General features: G+C 44.4%; 1 long non-coding RNA gene across 1 annotated transcript in view; it reads left to right on the top strand.

Annotated features, from left to right (window-relative positions):
* LOC137430572 (uncharacterized) overlaps positions 1 to 19,947 on the top strand; it is a 185,561-nt gene that overhangs the window by 50,582 nt on the left and 115,032 nt on the right. The window contains exon 2 of the long non-coding RNA XR_010985101.2: positions 18,082 to 18,170. This is a non-coding gene — a long non-coding RNA (uncharacterized LOC137430572). The remainder of the gene's footprint in view (positions 1 to 18,081; positions 18,171 to 19,947) is intronic.

The following is a 19,947-nucleotide window of genomic DNA, read 5'->3' as shown; positions in this document are numbered from 1 at the left end:
GAAAGAGAAGGAAGAGAGAAGAAGACAGAGTACGGAGGAATAACAGGATTTATTATGTATTTTCACAAGCCAGAGCAACGAGAGCAATCGGTTATATTCAGCGAATGGAAGGAGCGATCAAAATTATTTACAAGCAATGGATGGAACTGGAAGAAGCAGTCACACAGTGCATCGTTAGCTTATACTAGTCTATTTACTTAACCCCAGGACAACGATTAGGACAGACTACGTTCACACTTACACGGGGGATATTGCAGGCAGGTATGGCTTGAGGATGGATGGTTGTTTTTGGGAGGCAATGGAGGGTCCAGCGTCGATTGCTGCCTGGCGCGTCCTGTTCGTGGCCTGCGGCCCCTTAGCTGCCCCCTTAGCTGCAGCGTAGCTGGTCGCACGATGGCTCGCACACACCTGCTCGTTCAGGCGTCTTCCTTCTCCCCAGCAACAACGAGGGACAGCAAGCAAGAGGACGGGGTCAAAGCAAGAGCTTGGAGGACGCAAGAGCAAGAGGAGCAAGAGAGTGGAGTGCGTCCCGCGGCGACTTATATTGGTTTCCTCACCGAACCTTCGCGCACTTTCTCGGGGGTTCCCGCTCCGCCCTCTCTTAGCCAAACCCCTTGTTCTGGGTTGGATGAGCGGGGCCGCCTTACTCCTCCCCCCTATGACGAGGGGGGCGACCCGTCTTCTCTAGCCACTCCCCTTGGTCGTAATGGCCGCAAATGGCGAAAACCGGTCAGCAGCTGCAGGTAAAGCGCCGTCACATTGCACAGCAGTTCAGTACTGCAATAACCGGTTGCTGTGAAAGCTCAAGTGGGGGAATCCCTGGCACTTGAGCTGCCATGGATCATCGGAGGGGCCTACGCTTATTTCGTTTGATGCAATGCAGTCAATCTAGTGGGAAACACATATTTAGCCTACGTAGAATAAGGAAATAAACTATTTAAAAAGATATATCGTGGCCTGTGTGTAAGTTTCATGGAATTAACTAGGAGGACGGCTGCGACCATTATTTACATTACGAGGGTGTTACACACAACAAAACCATACTTTTCACATTCGTTACACTTCCTCCAAAATTGTTACACTTTTCAAAACCGTTACACTTCTCAAATTCGTTACAATATATATATATATATATATATATATATATATATATATATATATATATATATATATATATATATATATATTGTTGCGGTTTTGAGAGTGTACACATAACATCATTAAAGGATAAAGGTTTGCCCCCATAGTTAGTCCACAAGCAACACGTAGGCCTCTTAGAACATTAGTTATGTCATAGTATGTGTGAGGATAAGGCCATTTCCCTAGTATCAACTGCGTTGTGTAAAAGAAATAAGTTTAGGTCCTTTCATTTTGCCTCCACCCTCCAAATCTACATCATTGGGCAGAATCCATCTCGCGCCCCATTTTGGCTATTGCACCTCGCATTAGGATGCTTACTAGTCGAATGACACGAGGTAGGCCTGAGAGATGGAGGAGCGCGGCATCGAGGGTGAAGCGGAGGAGACAGCGGCGGTAAGGGCCACCAGCCAATCAGGGCTCGGGTGACATGGCATGACAGGGCGTGGTAAGGGCATGCCTATATATGCGCATGCACAAAGCCCTTGAGGAGGACTCGTGGGGAAGGGGCGTGCTAAGGAGGACTTACGCAACAGCGCTCGTACGAGGAGGACTATCGGAGGACTGAAGCGAAGGACTGCCCTTGTCAGGACTTCTGCGGGAGAGGCGCTTTGCTATTGAACTTGCATTGGGAGCGCCTATGAACTTGTATTGGGACCGCATATAGCGCCGGTTCATCTATTACGTACGCGACCGTGGTCGCAAGTAACCGCCCAGCCAGCCTTACCATTCGCCCCGTAATTGTCCGATCCGTGCCAACGACACGCGGAGAGCTTCTGCCGTCCTGACCCTCTTCTTCGCGGTGCGAGTCGGGGACCGGAGAATGAGCTGTTCGGACACCATCATTCCTGACCATCAACCTGACCTTCTGCAATCCCCGTGTGAGTGTGTCTGAGTGTGAAACGGGGTCGTGTCCTGGGATAAGTATAAGACTGTATAAGGCTGCACTGTGTGTTCTTATTCTTCTCATTGTACATAGTGTAATAAACCAATTGTTATTCCTTGTTTCTTACAAATTCGACCGTATCAGTGATTTCCTCCATTGGGTAAGTGTGGCACGATTATGAACCGCTCGGATTGGGTTTAGCCATTGATAACGGCTCGGGTCACGGTTTGCTATCACTCGGCATTTCCACCTATAACCGTGATTCGGGCGGGGCTTATTTCCTTGCTTCCTAGGCGGCGTTGGTACTTAGGTAATAGGAATTCGGCCTACAACCCTATTTAACACCGCCCGGAAGGAACGTCATAGCCCCGGATCCCGTCGGCTAGTCAAAGACAAGGGGACTAACCCCCCCTTGGTAAGGGGAAAGGCCGACGAGGAGATCCGCAACAATTGGTGTCAGGAGTGGGATTTGACGTGAAGTGCGCCTTACGCACTCAAAATTACAAGTGGCCGAAATTTTATTAACATCCAAATTAACATCGTGCCATGGATAACAAAGACGGTCGGATGCCGGTGAGGGTAAATGAGGAGGTATATGAGGAATTAGAATTAAACCAGGACCCCCGGGAAGAATTGGAACAGTTGGCAATGGAGGACATTGATGAGGGGCAGGTAGCAGGAGAAGAACAAAATGGCGGTACCTCGCACATGGCCGCGGCAGCCGAGCCCGAGATGCCAGAGTACATGCGAGTATTTATGATCCAGATAATGGCAAAAATGGATACCCAAAGTTACAAAACCAAGGAGATAAAAGACAGGTTAATGGGATTGGAAAACAAATTGGACACCCAAGAGAATCAAATGAAAGACACGAAAGACGAAATGAAAGACGGGTTAAAAGAGTTTGGAAACAGAATAGGTGGCCAAATAAAAAAGATGGGGAAAGACATAGGGTGCAGGTCGAGCGGGGAAAGTCACATTGGTACGCGACGAGGTAACGCAATTTGAGAAATGCGGGGAAAGTGAGTTAGAGCAGAGCACAGCCAAGTTGACCGGGGTAGAGATCGCGACACGGGGTATGGAAAAGCCGACGGCCGCCGAATTAGAAGAGAAAATTTTATTAGCACTGGTGGTTGTCGAGGAAAAATAAAATGGAAACATTATAGTGAAAATTGGGGTTGAATAGACGGCAAACTTAGAAAATCAATCGCGGGAGGAAAAAAGGGAATGTACTCAAAGTCCGTGTTCGCATCGTGATGTCGTGCTGCCTAACCCCAATGGAAGTTTGCAGTTGGTGCAGGAGAGGAGGATCCTCAAGGTGAGCAGGAGTGTATATAGCAGAAATGTATATGGCGCGAAAAGATTTTTAGCGCGCTTGGGATCCAGACGTAACCCGGGCGCTCGTGGAAGGTCCGTGGTGCGCTGTACGAAAGTGAATGGCGCACGTGTGCGAACAGCGCTGGAGTGCGAGTGTGAAACCGAGAGTGAGAGTGAGTGCACAACAGAGTTTATGTGTGAAGAGTATGACACAGAGGGGAAGATGGCCGAAGAGAGTGTGCGGGAGTGCACACCAGAGTGCGTGATTGGGTGTGTGCAGGAGTGCACACCCATGGTTGTTACGGAGTACGTAATGGGAGAGTGTATGCGAGGGTGTGCGATGGCCAGGTGTGTAACCGAGTGTGTGAGCGGCGTGAGTGTGCCTGAGTTGTGTGCACGAGAGCGTGCGGTAATAGAGTGCAGGGGGTGTATGAGAGGCGCTGGAGCGCCTCGATATGTGAGTATGGAAAGGGTCGCGTGGTGTGAGAATGCGGCTCAAGCATTGATGCAGACCGGGGCAGCGTTTAGGCCGACGGATAGCCGACGCGAGCTCTCGGGGCGTGGTGCGCTTTGTGTGCTGCGGGGGCCGGCGGGGATCGTTGCCGCGGTGGCATGCACGATTTGGGCCGAGCCCCGCCCTGTATGGTCGGTGCTGTGCCAGGGCGAAAGCGGCAAACGGCACGTTTCAAGGGGAGGAAGGAGAGGTCGGACCTTCGCCCCCTGGCGGGCGTGGTGCTCCGACCGGGGGAGGTTGGGTCATCGTGCCGGAGACCGAAAGGCTCCGCGCCGAGATGGCGCCTGGAACCTCGGCCCAAGCATGCCTCCTCCCCAGAATCGAAAGTGCCGGACGGACCCAACCAACAGGAGACAAACCACCCACATGCATTGCTCGGCTTTGCGAAGCCGAGCTGTGACGACGTATTCCCGCACCGGGAGGCTCGAGTGGAGTAGTGGACGATTGGCAGTAGTGTTGGCGAATGGTAGCTTTACCATTCGCTTATATCACTTTTTTGTGGGGCACATGAGCAATAGTTTATGGGGTTGGCAGTGAGAACTAGCCAGTGCGGGCTAGGATAATTGTTAGGGATTTAGAGATGACAATAGGAGACATGAGATTTAAGTAGAGACATTTGTACTGGTAGAGGGGACGTAGTCAGATTAGATGGATGTTAACGACGAGGGAAGTGCTTAGTGTAAGGGAAGATTGGAAAGCACAAGTATTAGAGGGGAGTAGTTAGTTAGATGATGCTGTATGTGTGTAAAAGTGTATAAGTGGTGTATTGAGGATGTGTGTAATTGTGTTGAGTGATTGACTTGCATGGGGTGCAAGTGGAGAAATGGTAAGAATATTTGGTGTGTGGAATAAATGGTCTGGAGTAAGTGGTGTGGAATGAGTGGTGTGGAGTGCATGGTGCAAAGGAGTGGATGGGGGAAGATGGACCCCTTCACGAATATCCGGGGAGGGTAGTTTAAAGTTAGGTAGAAGGTTTAGGTAAATTGTTTGGTTATTGACATCTGTGGTGCACGTAGTAGAAAGAAGTGCTTTGATGGGTGCATGAGTGAGTGGAATGGCTGGGCGTGTGGGCTTAATTGGTGAGTATGGTTAAATGGGCACTCCGCCACTGGTAGTCTGTCGGCCAGGTGAGGCCGCAGGTAGGCTCTGGGAGCCAGTTAGAGTTCAGAGTAGAGTTAAGTGGGGCCCGAGGATCCTAAGAGAGGACCCGGGTAGCCCAATGCCAGAGAGGGCATCAGAGGGGTGAGAGAGCCAGGAGGGTCTTCCCCAAGTTAGGGTAGTTGTACGGAGCTAGGCAAGCTCGGGTGGCGACTTCAGTGGCGGAGGTGCGCAGGTAGGTAGACCTGCTGGTAGAGCCACACGACCCAGCCCCGAAATTGTGCGAGGGCACAGTAGGAAAAATTGGGGGAGTGAGACCCCAAATTGGAAGAGCACCACAGGGAGGGTCAATGGGAATTGGTTTTTAGAACCGCATAGTTTAAAGATGCCAATTGGCAGGGCAAGACCCCGGGTAGTTTAAATGAGTTAATGTCAATTAGAGTATAGTTAGGATGAAATCTCTTCGCACCATCCACATCCACTCACCAGGGTGACAGGACTCCACACCAGGTTTTGCAAATGTTTGGAATGAAAGACGCATCATGACGGAGTTTGACAATGTGTGTATTCCATCTCTTCCTTCTTGGGAGGGATTGGCTGACGAATTTGGTTTAGAGGGGGATATGGGAGACAGACGTAGAGACGGAAATTGTAAATTGTGTAAATACAGGGAAGGGCAAGGGTAGTGTAGGCTGACATGGGGGGTTACGTACGGCTAGGGACGAGCTTTCTCTGCTCGCTCTCCCGTGCCCATCATGTTGCATTGCCTTGCATGACGTGTACCTTTGCGCCCTTGCCCCCACTAAACTCTCTGCTTTGTCTTTCCTCCCCACCCATGGACCCATATCTTTTGTTGAGGGGAGTGTGCAGGAACCATGAACTGTGCTGCGGCACGTTGCCACTCTTGTGCGGTACTCCTGTTACCTGTTGCCTGCATCAGTACACCTATGGACCACACGTTCTGTGGCCTGGCACCTTTGCTGGGGCAGATAATCGCTGCAAATGTTACCTTGTGCCCTGCGGACCACTGTTTTAAGTGGCATCGATGCCATGCAGTCGGACCACCTAAGTTGGCCCTGCTGGCCAAAATGAAAATGGACATGGTTTGTGCCTTTTTATTTCCTTTGGTGTGTCAGCAAAGAAGGCTTTAAGTTTTTATGATGGCACACTGAAGACGAAGCAGGAAGACGCAGCAGCCCAGCAGCCCAGCAGCACAAGACATCATTGATTATTGTGGAATGTGCATTTATGATGATTGTGCATTTATAGTGTCATGATTATGGTGCATTTTTGAACGTATGGTGTATTGGTGCAGTGCATTCTGTATTGTTGTTTCTCCTCTCCAAATTTCTCTTTCTCTCCCACAAAAAGAACAGGTCCTGGGTTGTAGAATTGTAAATAATTAGCTAGTCTTGTAAATAACATGCTCCCCACCAGCTTTATGTTTAGTTTGCTTATTCTTTCCATAATTCGGTTAGCTGTGGGTGTGAGTCTGTTAGTTAGTACACAACGCAGTAGGTGGGACATATTTAGTGTTGTAAAAGTGTCACACACAGGGTGTTAGATTAAATGTAGAGGGAAACCACACCTAAGTGTCACACTAAGTTAAAAAGTAGTCCTGACCCTTGCATCAAAACCGGTCGTACTCACTTGTGTGGGTTCGGCTCGGGGACGAGCCTGGAGAAGGAGGGGTGCAGTGTTGCGGTCTTGAGAGTGTACATATAACATCATTAAAGGTTAAAAGTTTGCCCCCATAGTTAGTCCACAAGCAACACGTAGGCCCCTTAGAACATTAGTTATGTCATAGTATGTGTGAGGATAAGGCCATTTCCCTAGTATCATCTGCGTTGTGTAAAAGAAATAAGTTTAGGTCCTTTCATTTTGCCTCCACCCTCCAAATCTACCTCGTTGGGCAGAATCCATCCTGCGCCCCATTTTGGATATTGCACCTCGCATTAGGATGCTCACTAGTCGAATGACATGAGGTAGGCCTGAGAGAGGGAGGAGCACGGCGTCGAGGGTGAAGCAGGGGAGACAGCGGCGGTAAGGGCCACCAGCCAATCAGGGCTCGGGTGACATGGCGTGACAGGGCGTGGTAAGGGCGTGCCTATATAAGTGCACGCACAAAGCCCTTGAGGAGAACTCGTGGGGAAGGGGCATGCTAAGGAGGACTTAGGCAACAGCGCTCGTATGAGGAGGACTGTCGGAGGACTGAAGCGAAGGACTGCCCATGTCAGGACTTCTGCGGGAGAGGCGCTTTGCGATTGAACTTGCATTGGGAGCGCCTATGAACTTGTATTGGGAGCGCATATAGCGCCGGTTCATCTATTACATACGTGACCGTGGTCGCAAGTAACCGCCCAGCCAGCCTTACCGTTCGCCCCGTAATTGTCCGATCCACGCCAACGACTCGCGGAGAGCTTCTGCCATCCTGACCATCTTCTTCGCGGTGCGAGTCGGGGACCGGAGAATGGGCTGTTCGGACGCCATCATTCCTGACCATCAACCTGACCTTCTGCAATCCCCGTGTGAGTGTGTCTGAGTGTGAAACGGGCCTGTGTCCTGGGATAAGTATAAGACTGTATAAGGCTGCACTGTGTGTTCTTATTCTTCTCATTGTACATAGTGTAATAAACCAATTGTTATTCCTTGTTTCTTCCTAATTCGACCGTATCAGTGATTTCCCTCCACTGGGTAAGCGTGGCACGATAGGAACCGCTTGGATCGGGATCTAGTCCTTGATAACGGCTCGCGTCACGGTTCGCTGCCGCTCGGCCTTTCCACCTATAACCATGATTCGGGCAGGGCTTATTTCCTTGCTTCCTGGGCGGCGTTGGTACTTAGGTAATAGGAATTCGGCCTACAACCCTATTTAACGCCGTCCGGAAGGAACGTCATAGCCCCGGATCCCGTCGGCTATTCAAAGACAAGGGGAATAATCCCCCCTTGGTAAGGGGAAAGGCCGACGTGGAGATCTGCAACAATATATATACTAGTATATAGCCCATCAAAAATATATATGTCAGAGGGTTTTGCAGCTCAGGATTAATATTGGTGTTGTGGATTGGTCCAAGTTCTCGCCAATCACAGAGCTCCTTGCATTCAAATTATTCTGCTGCTTTTGTTGATGTAATTGATTTTGAATTACTTTGTATGTGGGATGTAAGTCATTGTGTCACTTGATGGAGTTTTCATAGGAATACTAATTCCCTGAGATTATTGAGGGCGGTAGATTATTGTACTGTTTGTTATGATTCGGTGAAAAATATGACCCGCTCTAAACTGGATTGTTAGCGAATTTGCTCCAGGTATATGTATATTGTTCAGATCGCTTATTTAAACTGGATGATATTTATAGAATAGTTACCCTGCAGCTTGATGCGAGGCAACTCTTTTGTTTTTGAGCGTTTATTTTTTATCTGATCCAATTTGGCTGCCAGACCACATGAGTGATTACATCATACATTTATATTCTCCAATATGATTGTTGCATAGATCACGCTCAATAAATTTCAAACTGATCAGACTAAGCATTATCCCTGTCAAATTATGACGTCATAACTACGACACCAAATACGTCATCATTGGCAACACCTCTTCCCCATGTGGAGTTGTTTACAATGAGCCACATTTCAATTTTTTCCATGGAGCAGTTTTGGACATATAGAGGTGCAACATTTTTCGGTTGCTTCAAGATGGCACCTGCACCACGTGACCTATGATGTCATAATTATCATTAAAATATTCTACAGGAGGAGGCGCTCCTGTGGTGGAAATTTCGTGTCCATCAGACCAACAGTTGCAGAGAAAAAAATTCATACTGATCGGATGAAGCGTTATACTTGTCGAATATGACGTCATAATTAAAGTACTGATGATATCATCATTGACATATCTTATTCCACATGGGGAGTTCTTGACAACGAGCCATGTTTCAATTTTTTCCATTGAGCGGTTTGGGAGATATAGAGGTGTACATTTTTTCCAAGATGGCGCATGTACCGCGTGACCTATGACGTCATAATTATGATTTCAATATTATACAGGAGGAGGCGCTCCTATAGTGAAAATTTCGTGTCAATCGGACCAAGAATTGCAGGGAAAAAATTTCATACTGTTCGAATCAAGTGTTGTACTTGTCGAATTATGACGTCATAATTAAGGTACTGATGACATCATCAATAACACATCTTATTCCACATGGGGAGTTCTTTACAAAGAGCCATGTTTTAATTTTTCCCATGTAGTGGTTTCAGAGATATGGAGGTGCAAAGTTTTTCGATTATTCAAGATGGTCACTGTACCACGTGACCTATGACATCATAATTATCACTAAAATTTTCTACAGGAGGAGGCGCTGCTATGGTACAAATTTCGTGTCCATCAGACTTAGTTGCAGAGGATTTTTTTTTTTCATACTGATCAGATCAAGCGTTGTAATTATCGAATTATGACGTCATAATGAAGGTACCAATGACATCATCATCAACAAGTCTTATTCCCCATGGGGAGTACTTGACAATGAGCCTTGTTTCAACTTTTTCCATTGAGCGGTTTGGGAGTTATAGAGGTGTAAAGTTTTTCAAAGATCGCGTGTTTACCACGTGGCATGTGACGTCATAATTATGAGTAAAAAAAACATTTGTACAGGCAGAGGCGCTCCAATGGTAAAATTTCGTATCAATCGGAGCAACGGTTTCCGAGCAAATGTATTTTTAAAATGCAGACACGTACGTACGCACGTACCTTCGGGAGCGCAGGGTAATAAAGTAACTAGTAAGCGTATACTTTTTACTGTCGTAGTGTCATCAAATGTTATTCATAAACGGTGGTTAATCAAGCATCACAGTGTCGAATGTTGACTCGGATTTGGTATAATGTAAGATTAGGTGGAGGGTTTATGTGAATTCCAAACTTCATTGAATGGAAAATATGGGAAAAGGCATAAAAATCAGAGTTTTACGCCAATAATCATGCACCTGCAATACCTAAACGAAGAAGTAAGCGGATCATTAAGGAAACCGCCGAAAACAATTTGAAACTTTGCTTATGAGCAAATTACGACACTGACCAGGTTGTACATAACCATAAAATGTCTTGTAGTACAAACTACTGCAAAAACAACGACCAATGCAAAACAATGCGTACGAATTGCCTTTCAAACGTTTACACAAGGAACACATTGTTCGTCTTATCCTTTGCTCTTTATCAGCAGATTTTCCTTCGATATATCAAGGGAAGCACACCTGGTAAAGGGCACACACTCGAGCAAAGCAATTCGTCAAAGTGCGGAATTCCCGAAGCTGGACACACAAAAGCGATCAACGTGATGCCCCAACCGCACTGACTGCTGACATCGGAGGAGCATACGTACACAGAACTCACACTCTTATTATATGGTATTTACGTCCACAAAACTTACACTCTTATTTTATGGTATTTATGTGCAGAAAACTCACACTTATGATATGGTATTTACGTACACAAAACTCACACTCTTATGATATGGTATTTACATACACAAAACTCACACTCTTATGATATGGTATTTACGTACACAAAACCCACATTCTTATTATATGGTATTTACGTGTACGAATATTACTCTCTTATTATATGGTATTTACGTACACAAAACTCACACTCTTATTATATGGTAGTTTTCGTACACAAAACTCACTCTCTTATTATATGGTAGTTTACGTACACAAAACTCACATTCTTATTATATAGTATTTACATACACAAAACTTACTCTTATGATATTGTATTTACGTACACAAAACCCACATTCTTATTATATGGTATTTACGTACACAAAAGTCACACTCTTATTATATGGTATTTATGTACACAAAACTCACACTCTTATTATATGGTATTTACGTACACAAAACCCACACTCTTATTATATGGTATTTACGTACACAGAACTCACACTCTTATTATATGGTATTTACGTCCACAAAACTCACACTCTTATTATATAGTATTTACGTACACAGAACTCACACTCTTATTATATGGTATTTACATCCACAAAACTCACACTCTTATTATATGGTATTTACGTACAAAGAACTCACACTCTTATTATATGGTATTTACGTCCACAAAACTCACACTCTTATTTTATGGTATTTACGTCCACAAAACTCACACTCTTATTTTATGGTATTTACGTACACAAAACTCACACTCTTATTAGATGGTAGTTTACGTACACAAAACTCACATTCTTATTATATAGTATTTACATACACAAAACTTACTCTCTTATTATATGGTATTTACGTACACAAAACTCACTCTCTTATTATAAGGTAGTTTACGTACACAAAACTCACATTCTTATTATATGGTATTTACGTACACAAAACTCAGTCTCTTATTATATGGTAGTTTACACACACAAAACCCACACTCTTATTATATGGTAGTTTACGTACACAAAACTCACATTCTTATTATATAGTATTTACATACACAAAACTTACTCTCTTATTATATGGTATTTACATACACAAAACTCACTCTCTTATTATAAGGTAGTTTACGTACACAAAACTCACATTCTTATTATATGGTATTTACATACACAAAACTCACACTCTTATTATATGGTAGTTTACGTACACAAAACTCACATTCTTATTATATGGTATTTACGTACACAAAACACTCTCTTATTATATGATAGTTTACGTACACAAAACTCACATTGTTATTATATGGTATTTACTTACACAAAACTTACTCCCTTATTATATGGTAGTTTACGTACACAAAACTCACATTCTTATTATATGGTATTTACGTACACAAAACACTCTCTTATTATATGATAGTTTACGTACACAAAACTCACATTCTTATTATATGGTATTTACATACACAAAACTCACTCTCTTATTATAATGTAGTTTACGGACACAAAACTCACATTCTTATATGGTATTTATATACACAAAACTCACACTCTTATTATATGGTAGATTACGTACACAAAACTCACTCTCTTATTATATGGTAAATTACGTATACAAAACTCATACTCTTATTATATGGTAAATTACGTATACAAAACTCATACTCTTATTATGTGGTAAATTACGTAGTAATAATGCCGTATTCACCTCGTACGTATGTATGCATGTGCAAACCGTACCGAGAGCCGTGCTGAGAGCCGTGCTGAGAGCCGTGCTGAATCTCTCCGTGCTGAGAGTTTATTTCACTAACGATGATCATCTTTTGTGCCAATTCTCGACCGAAGGACTCTTTGATTTCCGCGTATTGCGCGTTGGGGTCGCAACTCATTCACGACCATTGCTCCAAGCAGAATGTGTACGTACTTTAAATTGATGGTGCTTATGGACATATTTGTGCGCTCGCTCGGAATGCATATAGCAGCGGCTCTGGCCCACGATCGAGTGAAGCGACTCCAGATGTGTTCGAGCTGCCGAAGCCTACAAAGCGCTCACAATGGCCGTGGAGCGACGCCCGACCTGGCAGGTGGAAACGCTCCGTGGCGGACGGTGCTCCCACCTGCCCAAAGCGTCCAGGGGGCCCTACGACTCAATCTCCCGCCTTTGCTACGGTTGCCACTCACTTGCTGCCGTTCTCGGCTCTTTCCCTTCGTTCTCTGCTGCGACTTCACCAGCTCGACAGCCTCGTACGCTTTCCAACCGTTATTTTCAACCACTTTTGCACCCTTTAGGTTACAGGTACTGAGGTACAGCCCGACGGGACTAAATGTGTTCCAAAATCAAAAGTGAGGTCCGATGATAAAACTTCCAAAGCTCTTGGATTTGATAAATGCGGTGTTTCGTAGATAATGTGATCTAATGACGAGCAACACTCATATTACGTATAAATAGCACAAGTTGAAACCTCGTCCCGTGTACGTTGACCCGTGATTCGCCCAAAGAGGTAACATTGCGAAATGTGATGAAATTGTGTGCCGGACAGTTCTGTAATCCACCTGTGACCTGAGAATAAGTGTTTTTCACAGTATGGTGAGTGTTTAAAGCACTAAATATGTTTATGGTATTGAACTATATTTTATATAATTTCTAATTATGTTTTATATATCGTTTTTATTTTTCACAGCATGATGCAAATACATTTGAAAAGAGACTGTATAAGCACCTTTACCCTTACCACCAAGATGTAAGGAAATTATGAACAGGAGTAATGTGGTGGACAGCGGACAAGGCTCCCCCACCTGTTCCGAATTGGGACCAAGCATGGAATCCAAAGATTAACACATGGGCTATGAGATGCCATCCATCGCACTAATTGCATCCAAACCTGATGGAGAGACCATGACAATCGTAGACTTAGACAATCTAATTCTAGACAATCTAAGTCGAGACAAACTTAGACAATCTTAGACTTAGACAATCTTAGACAATCTAATCCCTCCGGCTCCCTCCTGCTCCCCCCCCCCCCCCCCCTCTCGCTGTATCCTTCACTTACACAGCAGTATAGACCTATCACGCTAATAACAGACAAACGTGAAAGCGAAAATAACAAAAACGTATAACCGTAGCCTTGGGTACTTGATGCCCATTTCTTGTCTCTCCTGATAGGTCCAGGGGCCTTTAAGGGGTGGGTCGGCAGCCTCGCATACCATATAAGTTATTACCCCGCACACACGAAGCGAAAAGCAGACTAAAACTAGAACAATGCGACTGTGTCGCCAATATGCCTCCGTATAATCCCACAACAGGTAGATGCCATCACTCTGCATATGTATGGGTCGGGGATCATGTTTGTGAAGTTTCATGTTGATCGGATAAGGTTCGTTTTTCTATCTAATATGGCTGCCTAACCACGTGACCTATGACATCATCAGTTTCAAACAACTTGCAACAGTGCTGTTAGATGATATTTGTAAAATTTTGCATCAATAGGTTGAGCGGTTTCAGAGATATAATCTTTTAATATTTCCCTTAAATCCAATATGGCTGACAAACCATGTGACCTATGATGTCACATTTATCCTAAAAACATTCTGCATGGGTGTTACTCCTACCCTGAAAGTTTCGTCTCAATCGGACATATTTTTGCTGAGAAAAACGAGGTTTAGCCGGGACATAGGGATGGACGGACAATCCGAAAACATAATGCCTCCGGCGACTTCGTCGGCGGAGGCATAAAAATTGGTTCACTTTGTCTGTCTGTCAACAGACGTCGGTCTGTGATCGTTGAACTACTTAACTTCATCTAATTCTATATTTTGGACACTGTAGAACACAAATCGGAACACAAACCTGCCGTTTAGCAGTACTTTGGCTCTGAATTTGGCAAATTCTTCGGAATCCTATCCCGATTGGGCTTGCCCAAAGGACTACGGTACCAATAATTGTTTTTAGACCGTCTGGCTGTCTGGCATTCAAACAAAATTGAAACTCATTCCAAACAGGAAACCTGCTATTTGTAGGGATGTCATAAAGGACACAAACAACAGGCATGGATAAGTAATCTAACGTGTTAAAAAAAGGTGTTGCAAAAGCCGGTGCATCAACGGCGGTAAACTTGCGAGAAAATGTAGTTTTCTACAACGTTTAAAACCTTTATTTTATTTCAATTGAATTACACTAGGGCATGCCCGTACTATATATATGCCCGTACTATATATCTATCTAAAATTATATCCCCCCCCTCTATTTACATGAAATGGTTTGGTCCATTCGCAACGCCAAAGCGAACGGCGAACGGCTTGCGAGTACAGTGACAATCCCCCCCCTCTATTTACATGAATGGTTTGGTCCATTCGCAACGACCACAGAACCCCCCCCTCTATTTACATGAAATGGTTCGGTCCAAAGCGAACGGCTTCCGGAGTTTGGTAAAGAAATCGCCATCGCGTACACAAACGCGCAGGAAAGCGAATGAATCGCAAATTCGTTTTTATTAGTTTTAAAACATCGTTTAACGCCAACATAGCGCCAACATAGTTTGCAAACGTGAAATAAATGAATACGCTCTCAAATGTGCCATCCGAGGCAGAGTGTGTCCGCCACGTTCGGCACACGCGCTAGTTCGCTGCTCTCTGATTGGTTGAATCGTTTTTTGGACATCGCTCGGTAAGTAATTGTCCGATTAATATGAAACCTTGAAAAGGCACATCCTCGGGTCCCCAGCAATATACCTGGCAAGTTAAAAGTATATCGGACCCGTGGTTGTCGAGAAACAGCGGTCACAGACAAACACACAGACAGACACACACACACACAGAGATTACTGGAATTATAGATAGATGCCTTAGTATTGAACACTGTAGAGTACAATTCGCCTTGTCAATTGAAAAACCTCATGTGTCGCAGTATTTAGACAAAAATTACGCCATTTTAATCCATCTCAACCAATCGTATTTGCCACTCGCTCTCTCAGTGTTGGAGAATATTGGGAATCGAGATTCGGACAAAATAGCTACTCATAGGAAATATAGATCATGCCTGGAAATGCAAAGCAAGAGTTTAAAAAACCCTTCCCATGTCCTTTCTCTCAAGACTGTTCAGGGTAAGGTGTTCTATGAACTCTAGTTTTACAGGAGATAGATTTATACCATCAACAGATTTTATGTAAAGCAAATGAGGTTGCAGGTAGATATAGGCCATTGGGTGACTGGCCGGATTTGTTACTTTATTAATGAACTACATTATTAGCCCCTTTTGGACTTAGTTCTAAACCGGGGCTTATGGATTGGGTCTTGTCCGTCCGTCCGTCCGTCCGCAACCATATCTCGGAGATGTATGGACCGATTTTGTTCATATTTCGCACAAAGACAATACATGATGGTTTAGGAGTTGCGGAAGGCGAGAAGATGAGGCCATTTCGTAGGGTTCGAAGCTCGTTTATTCGTACAGAAATCTCCAGCACTCTAAAACGCGAATGGAAGTGGTACAGCTTTTATAAAGCCAAAACCCTCTTCGGAGGGCGTGGCTCCACAACCGCGCGTGCATCACTTCCACACAACCAATAGCCCCACAGGCCCGTGCACGTGGATTATGACCAAACATAAGGTAACCATCACATGCGAATAAGTTAACCGCGACATGCGAATAAGTTAACCGCGACATGTGAATAAGGTAACCGCTACATGCGCCCCCCCCCCCCCCCCCAGAATGCACTCCCACGGGCATGTACGTAGTTCGCAGGTGCGCTCGGCAGTGCCGAGAAGGCTCGAGCAGTGCTCTGCCTCGGTACGCGCGAAAATACGCCGCCGTGGGGTTGAGCCGACCGAGGGGCTGGTCAAGGCCTCGGGGGAGGCTGCCGAGGTTCCTCGCGGGCCTCCCAAGGCTTCAGAGTAGGAGTAGTAGTTGCGCGGGTTGCGAGCAGTAGTGCGCACGAAGGTAACGAAGCAGCCGTGCCGCCAACGTCAGTGCGCGCGCAAGAGATGAGCAGCAGTGCCACCCACATCTCGTAACTGCGTTCCTTCGGAGGGTCCTGGAGCAGGCTCACCCCTCTGGTCGTAGAGGAGGAGCCTAGCGCGGTGCGCGAACCGCATGGCCGCTCGTCGTTTCCGAAACTCCGGCAGTTCGATCGAAACTGTTTTCGAAACCGTGCCCACATCCGTTCGGGAGAAGCCGGGGTCACCAGTTTAGGTGGCTTCCCTGGCCAGTATGCGCTTGCCGTGTCCGTTTGCAGCCCCCGAATCCGTTCGGGGGCAGCCGGGGTCACCAGTTTAGGAGTTGCGGAAGGCGAGAAGACGAGGCCATTTCATAGGGTTCGAAGCTCGTTTATTCGTACAGAAATCTCCAGCACTCTAAAACGCGAACGGAAGTGGTACAGCTTTTATAAAGCCAAAACCCTCTTTGGAGGGCGTGGCTCCACAACCGCGCGTGCGTCACTTCCACACAACCAAAAGCCCCACAGGCCCATGCACGTAGATTATGACCAAACATAAGGTAACCGTCACATGCGAATAAGTTAACCGCGACATGCGAATAAGTTAACCCCGACATGCGAATAAGGTAACCGCTGCAATGGTCTACATATGCATATCATTGTGTTTCACGATGCGATCAAAGATGGCCGATTGGCGGCCATTTTGGTTGTAAAAAATAAACCTCGATGTTGAACACGTCCTCAACCATGTCTCGGACAGGCATTTACTGATGTTGTTCAAACCTGGCAGACAGATAAAGAATGGCGGCTTACATATGCACGTCATTTTTCTTCGAGAGCAGATCCAAGATGGCCAATTGGCAGCTATTTTGTGACTTACACGTGTTCCCAATCATTTCATGAACATGCATTGTCTGATTTTGTTCAAACTTGGTACAAGCCCAGTAAATGTTGGCATATATGTGCACTTCACTTTATTTTGCGATCTGATCAAAGATAGGCTGACTGGTAGACTGGCTGTCATTTTAGTTGTAAAACACCCAATATTTAACACACCCTCAACAATTTATCGGAAATGCATTTACCGATCTTGTTCAAGCTTGTCACAAAGAAAATGAATGATGCGTTATATATGCGCATCATTTTTTTTTCGAGCTCAGGTCCAAGATGACTGACTGGCGGCCATTTTGTTACTTAAACGTGTCCCATTTCTCGACATGCATAGACCAATTTTGTTCAAACCTGGCACAAAGACAATATATGAAAGTATACATATGCAGAAGATTTTGTTTTGTAACACGACCAAAGATGTCCGACTGATGGCCTTTAACTCTGCACAGCAAAATTACTAAAACTACGGGGGCCATGGCATTTTATGTCTTTTTTTTTTTTGCTTTAAAATTTTGGATAATATTACACTCACATTAAAATGTAAAACCCATCAAGCCCAAAAGTTGCACCTTTTTTATGAAAACATCAAATTGTTAAAAAACGTGCTAGGATAGAGTCCAATCACAATGCGTTTCTCATCACACTCATTACCGACTCCACAGGATTGTCCAATGACAGGTCTCGTTTCATAATAACGTTCGTCACGAACATGGAATCAAAATGGCGTCTTTGCCAAGCTCGTACAGCCCATTTTGCCGAAGATGATGACGACGATGGTTGCTTGTACACATTTTCAGTGCGAAGGATAAGCCAAATTCCAGCAGTGTGATTTAACATAGGCCTATAATGGCTATCTCTCAGGGGTGTTTTGCCATTGTTGCAGAATACCCTCGACAACCACGAATCGGACCAAGTGCGAGAGAATGATGAAGAGGACAATACAGGTGGTATTCGTGGATGTGTGAGGATAAGGTAAGTTCACTATCGAGTAAGAAGTCATTAGCGTCGTGGACAAAACAATGTTAAAGCACAATTAGCACATTATGTTTTCTTCAAATTCTTCTTCTTCTACGGTGCAAGGCCTCAAAGTAGCATCATTAGCCGAGGCCGTGGCTGTGCCGCTGATGCAGTGCCCCCTGTAGGTTAGAGCAGGGGTTTATAATTTGGTCACGGTATCGGCGATGGCTCACCCACTCTTCGTGAAGGACATCATGGGATCTTTAACATCCACCAACTAATGTTAGCAGACAGGACGATACCATATATGTGCACTTCACTTTACTTGGATACCATGGATACTATGCAGGGTGAGATCTTGGATACCATGCAGATTCCAAATCTCCGCTACTGTAACATTAAACTATGTCAGTCAAAAGGGTCGAGGACAGGGAGAAGAAAAAAAACAAGGTAAAGACCAAAACATTTAATCTTCAAAATAATTCATTAACTGAATTAATTCATTAAATAAGTGTAAATGAAGTTTACACTTATTATTTTCTTAATTTAGTCTTTTATAAACAAAGCAAACATATACACAGCAATTTCATACTGTATGGTACAATGTTGAAAAACCATATATGCATATCCTGCAGTTTAGCAGAATTCCAGGTTTTGCAGAAAAGCAAAAACCAACTTGTAATAATTGATTGCGTATTATTTTGTATATGATTATGAAATGTTGATTATGTCAACCAAACAATTGTGTGAAATTACTTTTTAGATGATGGAGAATTTTTGTTTGTTTGTTTTGTCATATTGTTTATCATCAACTTTTTTCATCATTGAACTAGAGAGTTTTGAGAAAAATGGACATGGGTGGGGTCTGCGAGTGGCAAATTTGATTGGTCGAGATGATGAAAAATGGCGTAATATTTTGTCCAAATGTTGCTGGACAAAAGGTTTTATCAAAGCGCCCAATAAGGCTATTTGTGTTCTGGTGTTCAAGAATATAATTAAATTGAAAAAGTATTTTTAAAGTTGTCGAAAAAAGAAATTTTAGAAGTTTACTGTCATCGATTCGGTGTCTTTCACACTATGTTATTTAACACGTTACATTAGTTCTGCATGCCTGTTGTTTGTGTCCTTCTTGACATCCTTAAAAACAGTAAGTTTCCTGTTTGGAATAATTTCAGTTTTTTTTGATTGCCAGACAGGCAGACAGAATAAAAACATCATCTCACTCCTCTTTGAGCATGTGCGATCGACACAAATTCAGTCAAAGTACAGCTAAACTGCAGATTCATGTTTCGATGCATGTTCCAATTCGGCTTCAAAATATATCATTCAATTGAAATGAAGTTGTTCCTCGACCATAAGCTAACGTTTGTGGACAGACAGAGACATACAAAGTTACCAAATTGCTGAACCCCACTTCCTGTTTCGTGCTCTTGGGGGTAATGAATGATTGTATGACTACTCAAGGCCTAATATACATGTATATATGCCTTACATGTACACAGCATTTATCTTGGCACGTTTCCTGTACATGTAGCAATATGTACAGAAAATTCTGTTTTGTATATCAATGGTATTGTTTATTGACCTTCAGAAAGTCAGACGACTTCCACAGCTGACAGTGAAGAGGCTTATGAGGAAACAAGGTGATCATGATGAACCGTCAACAAAGCAGCTGTTTTGCTCTCTGACGAGTGATGATCAAAAAGCAAAACCACTCCCTGGCGCAGATCATGTTTTTCTAATGTAGCCCGATGCAACATCGGCAAATCTACCAGGTATACCATGGACATAC

This window comes from Myxine glutinosa, chromosome 7 (assembly GCF_964187855.1).
Source record: "Myxine glutinosa chromosome 7, kmMyxGlut1.1, whole genome shotgun sequence".
Lineage (NCBI taxonomy): Eukaryota > Metazoa > Chordata > Myxini > Myxiniformes > Myxinidae > Myxine > Myxine glutinosa.
This window is presented reverse-complemented; position numbering and strand designations above follow the sequence as displayed.